The sequence below is a fragment of the Marmota marmota genome, unplaced genomic scaffold, assembly GCF_001458135.2.
Source record: "Marmota marmota marmota unplaced genomic scaffold, marMar, whole genome shotgun sequence".
Classification (NCBI taxonomy): Eukaryota; Metazoa; Chordata; class Mammalia; order Rodentia; family Sciuridae; genus Marmota; species Marmota marmota.
In genome coordinates this window covers 7,771,417-7,784,762 of record NW_025999960.1, presented here as the reverse complement: position 1 = coordinate 7,784,762, position 13,346 = coordinate 7,771,417, and the positions used below count along the sequence as shown (strand labels likewise).

The 13,346-nt window shown below is 33.6% G+C and overlaps 1 protein-coding gene across 5 annotated transcripts in view; it reads right to left on the bottom strand.

The window, feature by feature from the left end:
• Cntn1 (contactin 1) overlaps positions 1-13,346 on the bottom strand; it is a 333,868-nt gene that overhangs the window by 304,261 nt on the left and 16,261 nt on the right. For 2 of the 5 annotated variants that reach the window (XM_048802545.1, XM_048802548.1), the window contains exon 2: positions 3,708-3,789. The exons of the other annotated variants lie outside the window; for them this stretch is intronic. The gene's annotated coding sequence lies outside the window, so the exon portion shown is untranslated. The remainder of the gene's footprint in view (positions 1-3,707; positions 3,790-13,346) is intronic. 5 annotated transcript variants of the gene reach the window in all.

Here is a 13,346-nt window from a genome sequence, read left to right as displayed (position 1 = left end):
GTAGCAACATATAATCAAGGACATAAATATTTCTTCAAAAATGAGAACTATTCATACTGACTGGAATAAAGTATGAATAGCCTTAAATAAGTTCAGAATATGGTTTTCTTTTGAGTTAGTTCAGACCAAGGTCAGGTTTTGGCATCAAATGAATCACAAAACTGCATATTTAGTTTGAATTCCAGAATTAAAAGAAAGGGGGACCTGTTTGCACTTCTTGAAGTTTTATCATAAGGTATTTGTCAGCTGATGGAGAATTCTATTGTTCACAGCTTGGGTTAATGTAATATACCCAAAATCCACATGCTGCATCCTTTATGATAAATTGCATAAGTAAATATATTACATTTGAGGGTATCAAAGTCAAATTTTCCTTCAGAATGTCTCTTTGGCAAAGAAAACAAGATGATATTTTTAGAATTCCATATATAACAAAGAATTTTAAAATCTAGTAAAAGGATCCAACATAAAAGCATAGGAGCTATTTCTGAATGTTTTTATAATCATCATCCAAGCAGCCTACTTAATTGACATTTGGGGACAGGAGATGTTATCGAAGACATGAAAAACAGCACGTGTGAATACTGTGAAAGATGCCTGAGATACAATGCACTGCAGCCTTTCTGAGCATCATCATCTGAAGCATAACTCTAATAAATGAGGATATCTCGATGAACCATGATGCTTGGGGTTCGGAAAAGGGAGAGAGAATCAACTAATGTGCTAGTTCTTTTCCCAAAGGGAAAACATATGCTCTCCTTCTTTTATATTTTATACAACAATAGTTGGAATTCAGTTTGAATAAGACAACAATATTATTTAGCAAAAAAGAAAAGTTAGATTACACACAAGAAAAACAATTTTTGTTATAGTTTTAAATCTTTAAAGGAGTTTATAATAAGTTTTGATTATCTGGCAATAATATTGCCTTTGCATTTCAAATAAAATTCAGTTATTAAAAACACAACATATAGAGTCACATAAACTTAATGGCATCTGAGTTAACCTAATCCATTGGCTGCACTGCTCTATTCTCATGAATACACACACACACACAAACAAAAAAAAAGAGAGAGGAAAAACACCTTTGACCCATGTAACAGTTTATACTTATATAAAGATCTATTTATAATACTTAATAATGAAACAAGCATACTTTGAATTAAATCTTTAAAAGTTAATGGAAAAAGCTAGAAAAGAAGATGCCAAATTATTGTTAATAAATACACTTTTCTAAACTTACCCTCTTGGCTCTGACATGCTTAAGAGAAAAAATACATATTACATTCCTAAGTAGACCAGTCTAAGAAAGCCATGTTGCTGAATGAGAAAGTATTAGAACAAGTAAGGTAAATCTTTTAATAACATGCTACTAACTTTAGCTGTTATTGACTCATGGAAAATACTTAATAAATACTTGCTTTACTGCCTAAGATTTGGAGTTATACAGAAAGCATATCTTAAATCATGCAAGAGAATATTAAATAAAAATGATATTTTATTGATCTAAAAACACAATGTGATGAGTTCCACAACTTCACATGGAATATAATCAAGGTTTTGGTCCTCATTCCAAGTTGAATGCTCTCTTCAATAAAAATCACTGCTTTGTTTCTTTCAACTACTGTATTTAATATCTATTTTATATGGCAGATGATCAAGTTAAGAAGGTCTGCTATTTAGAAATTGCATAAAAAATAGCTTAAAATTACATAACAAATTTTGAACTAAAGTAGTTTATGGTGACTAAATGATTAAGCCAATATATACAAAGCTTCCCCAATTACCATAGTCTGATAATACAGCTATCCTCAGTTTTAAATCATAATGGCTATTAATTAGTTTTCCCATTCTTTTCACAAGACAGATGTATTTAGAATTCTCAAATAGTATAAAAAGAATATTCAGAAATATGTATTGTTTCATTTGATGAATCAGCCGCCACTGTAAACTTCCATCTTGAGCACATTATTTCTAACTGAATGAGCAACACTTGAGTCCTCAAGAGATAAACAACTATATAATTATTTTTGATTGTGCAGTATTAAAAAGTTTTGAACTGTAATAATATTCAGTTGATCAGATAATGCTGATATCAAATAGCTGTTATTAAAAGATTTAACATCTCACATCATCCAACTGAGGGGAAATTAAATGCAATGAGGCTATCCACCCAAGGGCACCTTTGGAAAATTTGCACTGATAGAAAGAAATCCCAGACTTTCATCAGATGAACAAGCAGGTCTCAGAAATGCACAAAACATCCCTTTTAAATAAGGTAACAGTAGAGTCTGGGAAATTTTTGAAGGATAAGTTAAAAGTCCATTGGTTGTAACTTGGAATCTCAACCTTGACTTTTACTGACTCTAACCTTGTAACCTCACTTGGCCTCCATTTCTTCATCTGGAAAGAGGGGATAATTGTTACCTTACAGTGCCATGAAAGTGTTCTATTCAATTACCCTCTTCACATGATAGGCTTTTAGAACATTTTAGCCAGTTGCCCCAAGATACCTCTTTTTTTATCAATTGGGACAGGATTAAAGTAATGAACTCTACAGACATCACTGAATGCACAGAAACAAATTCAGTGTTGACTGCAGCCTCCTAGGTTTTTTAATGAGTGAAAGTACCTAAAATTTTTCAAACTCCTCTGGAGTATCCTTAAAATTATCCGGAAGTTTCTTGGTTTCAAATGTATATGCGAATGTATACTGTATACACCAGAGTTGGTTTTCACTGTAATTACAGAGATAATTTTTGCTAGATTCTGAGTCTAGACTATTTATCATCCAAGGCCTTCTCTAAAAGGAGATATTTTGTGGGGTTAAAAAAATAGATTTAATAGTCCTGATTCTAAATGAAAACATAAAATACTTAGAAAACATCAAAATAATATATTGAACATATAAGTCATTCAATTAAACATTTAGAATCCTTCTTATAAAAGACAAAATATACAACCTATTTATATAGAAATCTCATTTTACTTAGTAGTTTAAAACTGATTAGATAATAATACAGTCCTAAACCTAATTTTAGAAAAATTCATGGATACAAATACTTTACAAGAGGCCCACGTTTTGCTGAAGAAATACCAAAGGAGCTCCTCCAACTCAGTAACTGTGCAAGTCTTACAAGAGCAGTTTCTTATCTAGTGGTACTTGTGACTCTAAAGCTTCAACTTAAATCAATGGAAGGAAACCATAACTATATTTTATATAAGGATATGAAATTATTTTCCTCATGAAGTTATAATGTTCCTTTAATAAAACTGACTTGAAACAGAAGAAAAGTACATTGGAGGATGATTTTATATTTATGTATGTTGAACACATTTTATGAGCAGAATTTCGCTCTTCTTAAACATTAATTTGCATGACAAGCTACAGTCCAAGTCAGAGTTTACTCCAGAATTTGAAGCAAGAGAGCTTTTTGATGTTGGACAACGAATACATGCAAAGAATATAACAATTCTAAGATATTTCTCTATGTTCTTTGGAAAAAAGTTCAATAGTCATTTTAGTTGAGTTTAGTAGATTATTTTAGTTGAATGCCTGTCTTTTACTGATTTTATTGTTTACCTATACATTTAGGTAAAATCAATAATTGCTTCTATACAAAGTTTCAACTGTGTTTCAGGTCAATAAAAGTGACTACTAAAAATCAAACAGAGTAAAGAGAAAAATTTAAGTCAAGCTTTCATACCAGGTCCAGGTGTTGATCTCAGGCTCTATGAATTACAGGGTCAATTACCCTGAGCGAGCTCCTTCACCTCTCTTAGCTTTTCCTGGAAGGTAGGCGCAAGAATAACTTTTCTCACCAATTGTGAGAATTACTTAAAAATACATAAAAAAAAATCTTCATATTCACCTACAAATACATAAGCCATTATTTTCTCTTTCCCTGTCACTCTGAATGGATGTTGTGAAGATCAAATCAGATTATAAAACACCTGAAAGAGCTTTGTAGACTTTAAAGCATTGTTAAAATATGATATATGAGAGCAGGTTATTTTTCTGTTTTCAGGTGGATTAATTTCTACATGTGATCACTAACATTAGAAAAAAGAAATAATTCTAGCATACTCATAAAAGTAGTTCACAGATTCTTCAGCTTACCCTAATCTTGTCGAAGAGTTGGTTTCACTGTAATTACAGAGATAATTTTTGCTAGATTCTGAGTCTCGACTATTTATCATCCAAGGCCTTTTACATTGTGGACTAAGCCAATTAATTTCAGATGTGTTTTAAAATGCATCTAATGTTTCAGTCTCTGGACACATTCATATTTGACCATGCCAGCATGCTTGCCAGACGCCAAGGTACTACAAAGCTTTATTCATCATCATCCTATGTGTGAGTCTGCAATCTAAAGGATGTGTTGCTCCTCAAATGACTCATGAACTTTCAGCATTTGTAAAAGGTCAAAGTTTTTAGATTTGTTAATATAAACAAACAAAAACAAAGGAGGAGGGAGAAAGGGAGGGAGAGAGGAGACAGAGTGTAAGAGTGAAAGCAAGACAGAGGGAGAGAGAAGCAGCTACTATCTCTGCAGGGAAACAGAGACTGAAGGATGTCAGTGCCACCCTGACCTATGCTCAAATGGCCAGTCCCTCAATTACTAAACACCTCCCTGCCATGGGAAAGTTACTCTATCCTTTTCTTCAAGACTCCTTCCTTATATAAAGGGGGAAAAGGGTACCTTGTAAGTTTATGTGAGATTTACAAACAAATATTTATAAAATGTCTTGTGTACTACTGTAACTGACATATGGAAAGCAGATCTCAAGAAATGGTAGTTGTCTCTCTGTCTGCATGTCTGTTCTTAACCATGCTCCAACACCCTTTGCCTTTGTCAAGAAGCAAGCCAAACTCAAACCCATTAAATCTGAACACCTGAATGGTTGAGCCCAGGCACCAGTATTGCTAAGTTACCCAGGCAATGTCAATATCTAGCAAAGGTTGTAAATGACTCTGCCATCCTGAGTTTCTAAATGTTCAACATAACCTGTGGAGTTTAATCCTTAATCTCAAAGGTGTATTTACTACTTATTTGTCATGGAAAATTATGTTCACTCCCATATTCTCTAACTGCTAGACAATATGAGGTTTGAAATCAGTTAATGAGAAAGCATCAGGGTGGCTCCACTAGATCCCTGCAGGCCTGACTGTAATAAAAACTCAAGGCTCTAACAAATTAATTTCTTAAAAATAACAGGAATATCAATATTTCCTCTAACATGGAGTAATCAGAACAGGTCCTAGAAGATTACTTGTGTTGTTTTATCAGTAAGGAAAATATGTATTAGTAATGTTAAATCAAAGCAAGGAATCCTGTTACTGTGACTTCATTCAGTACATAAACTAAGCTGTTTTATTCTTTTCTCCCCTTAGTTAATATTCTTGGTATAGTTACCATTCTCTGAAGGTGAGAGTTATAGGTAAACCTAAGGTACTCAGGGAAGTGCTCCCCAAAGGGTGATTCTCAAAAAAGCAGTATTAGCATCACCCAGGAAGCAGGGAGCTTGTTAAAATGCAAATTATCCAGCCCCACTCCAGACCTCCTGAAGCAGAATCTCTGAGTGTGGGTCCAAGGAATATGTTTCAATGAGCTGTTCCAATAGTACTTAATGCACATTCATGCTTAAGAATCACAGTCTTAGAGGATAGCTAAAGTAAATGAAATTCAGTGCTTAATCCATGGTTTTATGTATTCTTATCTCATTCCTTCCTGCTTGTATTTTTTTCATGTTCCACAAAAAATGCTTACAAAATAATTTCCATGCAGAGGGAATTTCTTTAGTCAATTGCAAAATGACCATGAGGACATGATGAGGTTCTGGTATGAAAGGATCAATATTTACTTCTTTTATAAGAAACAAAATACTTTCAGTCCATTTCTTAGTGGATCGCATACAGAACATTGAGTTTAATATTGAAGTCATTCTCTTTCAGCAAGTCCGGAGGCAATCAGAATCCCCTGGGAGCTAGGGAGCATATAATCCCAAAGTAGTTCAAGCTGCAGAATGTTAACATGGTGCACTCACTCCTAGCTTACTGAAATAAAATCTTCCATTTTAGTTGCTTTACAATGAATGCCTAAATACCCATCCATAAAGATATTCATATTAGAGTTCTTGATAATCCTAACCTCTTGTAAGGTAACCAGTCCAAAATTGAATAAGTCAAGCTGATTTAGAGTGTCATTTCTTTTTTAATTTTTTTATTTATATATGACAGCGGAATGCATTACAATTCTTATTACACATATAGATCACGATATCTCTGGTTTTATACAAAGTATATTCACACCAATTTGTGTCTTCATATATGTACTTTGGATAATAATGTCCATCACATTCCACCATCATTTCTAACCCCATGTCTCCTCCCTTCCATTCCTAAAGTGTCATTTCTTAAAAGAAATAATACCAATCTCAACATCTATTTTTGAGAAGCTATAAGAGATGAGAGAATTTTGATAGTAAAGGACTAGCAATTAGATATGTTACTGTACCATTTCACTTTTTAAAGAAAGATGGGTGACATGACTTCATTAATAATCAACATTTTAATCATGACTGGATTAGAGAAATGAGAGGAGGTGCTAAGATTCAATAATATATAAACATTTCTGTGAGATTTTTAAATTCTTACTCTCCAATCTATTACTTTCAGAAACACCCATTCTGTTCCATTATATTATTTTCTTTGACTTGTCCAAATTGCGTGACCCTCCTTGGTTCACTCGTGTTTAAAGCCAACATCTACTTCTTAAAATTCTGAAAACTTTAATGTGTCAATCTGTGAAAAATTTTCAAATGGACAAGATGCCAAGTCAACTCTCAATTACCCTTATAATTAATTAGACAAGACCCATTTTATGGGGAATACAAAAATAGCCGATATTTTAGAGCTTTTTTATGGACTCTAGATTGTATCTTTAGATTCATATATGGTCACAGATGAAATTTTTCTAGTTAGTACCCCAAATTCTAATAACAAAGTGAGGTCACAATTAAGCATTTCTACCTCATATCATGAAGATGGTTGAAGAGAGAAAACTTCCCAGTGATCCCAAGAGTCCAGTTATTACTCAGGGAGAACACTCTCCCTCATCTTATTCCTCTTATTTCCCTCAGGGGAAAAAGGTGAAATTATAACATTAAATAATAGACTTGGCCAAAGCACCAGATGTGGAAAAGACACAAGACTATTTCTCAGTGGTTCCCACAGTAACAAAGTACAAGTGTTTTTAGTTGGATATTTTATTTAATTTTTTGTTGACTTTGTTATGCAAATATGTGCCTCTACAGCATTCTCCATGAATACTGATTTTTTCTCCTATTCCTCATTGCACCTTTTAACATGATGAGATCTTAAGATACCTACAGCAGACATCCCTACCACATCCATTAGTAAAATACTGTTTGTGTGTGTTAAAATTGCACTAAGCAATTTGCATGTGTTATGCTATTTCATATAAATAGAAAAGTCATTCTATAAAAAGTATGTCAAAAATGCCAATAGATTATTAGCATAAATAAATTAAAAACACTAAGTAAATCTATCCCATTTTATTTTAACATACTTTATTTAGCATCATATAAAAAATTATGATGACAAATATGATAATTGAGCTCCTTGAGATGATAGCTTTGATTTTGACCAACTTTAAGTTGATTTTAATTTTTGTTCAATAAATCAATTCCTATAATTATTTCCATGAAAGATATTTATCTGTGATTTTAGAAGCAAAATATTTCTCTAAATGATATAAATCATCTCAAAGATATATTTGAGAGAGGAGTAGAAGAGAAAGCTATGATATGGGGGATAAAAATAAAAGGTTCATTTCAAATTATTTAATAAGATATCATTGGCTTTGAAATGAACATAAAATTCAGCTGACCATATAAGTATTTGTGTTCAAGAGACAGCTAAAATGGTTAGGGTGTGAAGACTATCAAACCATACAATTATTATATTTTTGTAATATTTTACTTGCATAATTCCAACTAAATTGAAAATTCCGTAGGGTAGATATTATTTATACATAGTATGAGAGCTTTAATAGGATTACGATGAAAACCTTGCAGGTAATTTAAAGAATCTTAATTGATATGACTAGGGGGAAAATAATGCGGATAGGAGTTTAAACACTTAGCGAGTATCATTAAAAATAATTTGAGGTGTTTTTTTTTTTTAATAGAGAACTTAAGCTTTAAATGAAGTGCATTAGAGAAGATAAATATCTGGATAAATGTGAAAAACAAGGCATCATTTTCAAATAATAAATAGGATAAATAAAGACAGAAGCACTAATGTGAGTGGTTTGTTTGGAAAATAATAAGAAAGTTTCTCTTTAGGTAGAAGTGATACATATAAGGCACAATATCCTTGAAAAGACACATACCCAGTTTGGGCCTTAAATTTAGATTTTTAAAAATAACCAACTTGAATCTAATGTATGAAATATGATATGTCAAGAGCTTTGTAATGTTTTGAACAACCAATAAAAAAAAAAGTAACCCATAAAATTCAGTAAGTAGGTCTGCAACATGTGGCCATTAGAGTCAGATAGATTTGCATTTGACCTGGTTCAGCTCCTCATTAGATAGTAATCTTGGGCAAGATACTTAACCTCATTGGGCTTCATGTCCTTCATCTGCAAAGTAGGGATAATTATACACATCTATAAAACCAATGAAATTATTGTGACAATTAAATCAGGTTAAGTATTTAAAGGCATAGAGCAAAGATGTAATGAATTATAAATCCTACACTGATTTTCATAATGATGTTGGTGGTGCAGAGTTTTATATCCCCTCATGGTTGAGGTTGAATGTAAGATGAATTATAAGCTGAGGCTCTGTACTCAGGAAGTCCAGTTTGGTGTGCTTGTGAGACTATCAAGTGAAAATGTTCAGTGTATTTTTGAGAAGATGTTTCTGATGTGCAGAAGAAAGTTCAAGTTTGACGGTAAATATTTAGGAGCTGGATTAGCACATAGCCATCAAAACTACTGCTGGGAGTAATTGCTCACAGAAGTTATATGTAAATTGAGATCATGAGTTTAGGGCATCATACTTGAAGGATAGGTAGAGGAAGAAAGTGAAGTTAGCCAATCCCTAAAAAACAAATGCCAAATGTCTTCTCTGATATAAGGGGGATGACTCAAAATAGAGTAGGGAGCAAGAGCATGAGAAGAAGATTACCACTAAATAGGGAAGAGAGGTGAGAGGGAATGGGAAGGAGAAGGGGAATTGCACGGAAGATGGAAGGAGACCCTCATCGTTATACAAAATACATGTATGATGATGTGAGGGGAAAGAAAAAAAAGAGAGAGAAGTGTGTCACATTAGATTGGGTAGAGAGAGGTGATGGAAGGGGAGGGGAGGGGAAGGAGAGATAGGAAGGACAGCAGAATAAAATAGACACTAGTATTGCTGTATATATATACGTGGCCAAATAACCAATGTGATTCCTCAACCTGTACACTTGGAAAAATGAGAATTCATACCCCATTTGATTCAAATGCATGATATGTCAAGATCATTGTATTGTCATGAGCAACTAATAAAAAAAAGAACAAAAATATAAGACTAAGATTCTATAATGGATTCTGATATTTTAAAAGAAAATCAGAACATACTTCCACAAAATTGCAGGGAATTGTTTTACATACATCACCTGTTGCCTGATAAATGATGCAAAACAATTGCCAAAATTACAATAAACACTTATTTTTCTTGCCTATGGATGCACAATTTGGCTGGTCCAGCTACTATTCAGGCTGAGGGAGTGGATGAACTTAGCTCTAAGCTTTACAGTGAATGCATCTCTATTCATCTGTCACCACATTCTCCCTGTTTTCTAGTGTACATATTTCTCAGGGCAGATGATAGGTGCTAAGGGAAATGGCAAGTGGAAGACACACATTCAAAACCTCTGCTTAGTTCACATTCACTACTAGTACCCTGGGCACGGCAAGTCATACGACCTACCACCGTATCTGCTGGTGTGACAGTATGCTCTATCATAGCAGGACTGGAGGAGAGATGAGTATGTGCAAAACAACAAATCCAAACTACCCAATGATATTTCCAAGAAGGTAAATTCAACAGCGTTAATATTTGCTCAAAGATCCTGTTTTAGTCAGGTTTTATTTTTGCTGCTGTGACTAAAAGACCCTATCAGCACAATTATAGAGGAGAAAAAGCTTATTTGAAGGCTCAAGGGTTCAGAGGTTTTAGACCATACAAGGTCGGCTTCATTCATGGGGCTTTAGGTAAGCAGAACATCATGAAGGAAGAAGGTGGCAGAGGGAAGCAGCTCACAGGATGGTGGCCAGGAAGCAGAAAGAGATACTCCACTCGCCAGATATAAATATATACCTAAAGCCATGCCCCAATTTCCATTTCCTCCAGCCACATCCTACAACTTCAGTTACCATTAAGTTAATCTCTATAAGATTATTATATCACTGATTGGATTAAGGATCTTATAACCCAATGATTTCTTCTCTGAATCTTCTTGCATTGTCTCACACTTGAGTTTTTGAGGGACACCTCACATGGAAACCATAACAGATCCAATAACATTTAAAAGATCTCATGAACTAAGATAAATTTTAGTGACACCATAAAGTACGGTTTTAATAGCATTCCTGAAACAGAAACCAGATTTCAGAGGTTAAAAAGAGGGAATTCAAGGAAAAGAATAGAGAAGTGCACATAAAGGAATATTTTAAGAACTTTGGCTGCAAAAGAGAACAGAGAAATGACTTGTGTTGTTTGTGGCAGCCAAGAGTTAGAGGAGGGTTTAATTTTTTTCTGCATTGTTTTTAAGATGAAATGGAATAAGGTACTGTTAAATGATGCTAGGAAGCCGGCAGAGAGATTACAGTTGAAGATCCAAGAAAGAAGCAGTAAAGAATATGCTTACAGAGGTGGGAGGCTCAGAATCTGAGAGGAGGAATTAAGACATAAAAAATGGATTTTCTCTTCCACTCTGATACAGTGGAAGGATGGAAGATATTTAGAAACTGTTGACTGGTAATTTTAGGAAAAGAAAAAGAAAAAAAGTGATATAAAAAGCAGCAAGAGAAGTTAGTAGGAAAGCATAACTGAAAAGTTTGAGGTCAGCATTACAGAGTTGAGAAAGAAAGGTTGGAACTTCAGGGAAGGAAACAAGTAAATACAAGACCAAATTTTCCTTCATGTTGTGGAAAGTTGAGATTCAGGACAGCAGGAGGCAGGTAGAATGGGGGAAGGAGCAGAGTTCCTGCTCTCTGATAGGTTTAAAGGATAACTGCAGAGATAAAGATACATGGAGGTAAAGCTAAATTTAATCAAATAAGGCATTCCACCTTCCAGCGACACTGCTGGTAACACAAGTATTCAGTGTCATCTTCCATAATATGCTCCAGAAGAGTTGTGGAGATAGGGTAGATTTAAAACTCAACCATAAAAGTAATTATGTGTGTTATATTAAGAAACCTAAAAAGTAACTAAAATAAATATTGAAGCCAGCAAGATTGTCTTCTTTCATACATATTAGAAAAAAAACCAAAATTGCTTTATTCTACAGTATTCTTTTTATAAATAGAAGAGAAAGATAAATAAATATTATTTGTGGTAAAACTCAAGAAATGTTTTACTTGAGTAGCAATTACCGCATTCATATTACCACCTTATATCAGACTGTGCAGAGGAAATTTTTCAGTATATTGCCAGAAACAAAAAGTGAATGAACAAATTTAATAGAAAATCTTAGTGATACAATTGTAACTTTAAAAATGAAAGCATAGCCATGAGTAATATGCTGTAATTTCTCTATACTATAAAATTAAATGAATGAAATAAAGATGTAATTTCAAATTACACTATAAATATTCCAACACATAAAACAATTTTATTTGAGAAAATTGCCCAGGATTAATAACTACTCTGAGGGCTTATTTTAAGATGCATCAATTTTTGTTAATACTTATGTAATAATTAGAGCAAGTGGTCTCTTAATTTGTAAATAAGTTTTTTTTTTTATTTCCCAGTCATGTTGAGAACTTGATAAACTAAAAAATTCTCATGTTAAAATCTTTAGCAATACAGAAACCACCCCTTCTGTTACAGAGAAAATGGGAGATTCCAAATATTGTTCCTTCTTTCTCTTGGAATAAAACACCTTTTTGAGAGACAAACCAGTCACTTATGATCACTCCTCAAAAAATAAGTCTGGCCAAGCACAACATATTAGATCATGTACATGCTGAAATAAGTTAGTATTTAATCCAAATGAAAAGGGATGTCCTCATCAGCTAGTGATGTGTGTAGAGAACATCCTTTTGCCAGAAAACCAAAAGGATAATAGGATGAATGAAGAAGAGGGGAAATGAAGTGAATAGGGTGATAGAAGAAATGACAGCTCTTGCATTCTGATGGTCCTTGAGGTGTTGAAAGCAATCCTTTTGTCTTAGTCTAAGCAGGGTGTGTGTGTGTGTGTGTGTGTGTGTGTGTGTGTGTGTGTTACATGTACATGTTGCTGGAAGATAAGCATTAACTCCATCTAAATAAACCAAAATCATCGCCCCTGGAATGTAGTCTGAGGAACACCAGAGGTAAGCTTAGAGAAGTACATATTTCAGAGTTATACTCCAGAATACCTGCCCTAGAATCTGTAGGAATAGATGTCAAGATTCATTATTTTCTAACAAACAGTATCAAGTAATTCTTATGAACTGCAAGGACCAAGAACTACTGTACTTTAGCACACCAGTTATAAAGCAATTGTATTATTATGATTATACATACCAGTAGGGACACAGTGGGCATCTGCTAATAAATAAATGATTTGCCTCTGGAATTTTCACAATATGCACTATTGTATCAAAAGAACATTTAAAAATATTTTGTTTGTTAAGAAATGTGCTGTGTGTTGAATGTTTCTAAGCTGTGAAAAGATTAAGATGAAAATATGTCACTGAGTATATTCATTGAATTCTCTTTATCATTCAAAGAATTAATGATAACAAAAATAAAACAGCAAAAGTTTGTAAATGGTAAATTGGGGACATACAAGGTGCCAAACTACTGGAAGAAGTCAGGCCTATGGATGCACAATTTGGCTGGTCCAGTTACTATTCAGGCTGTGGGAGTGGATGAACTTGGCTCTTGGTGGCAAAGAATAATCTTAAAAGAGGTGGCAAAGAATAATCTTAAAAAATGAGCAGATGCTAACCAGATATACAGTACAGACATAGGCAGAACTTTCTATCTTGCTAAAGTAGTAAAGACACTTAAAAAGATGTTGCTTTTACCCAAAATTCTGCCTAAAGCCCATTATT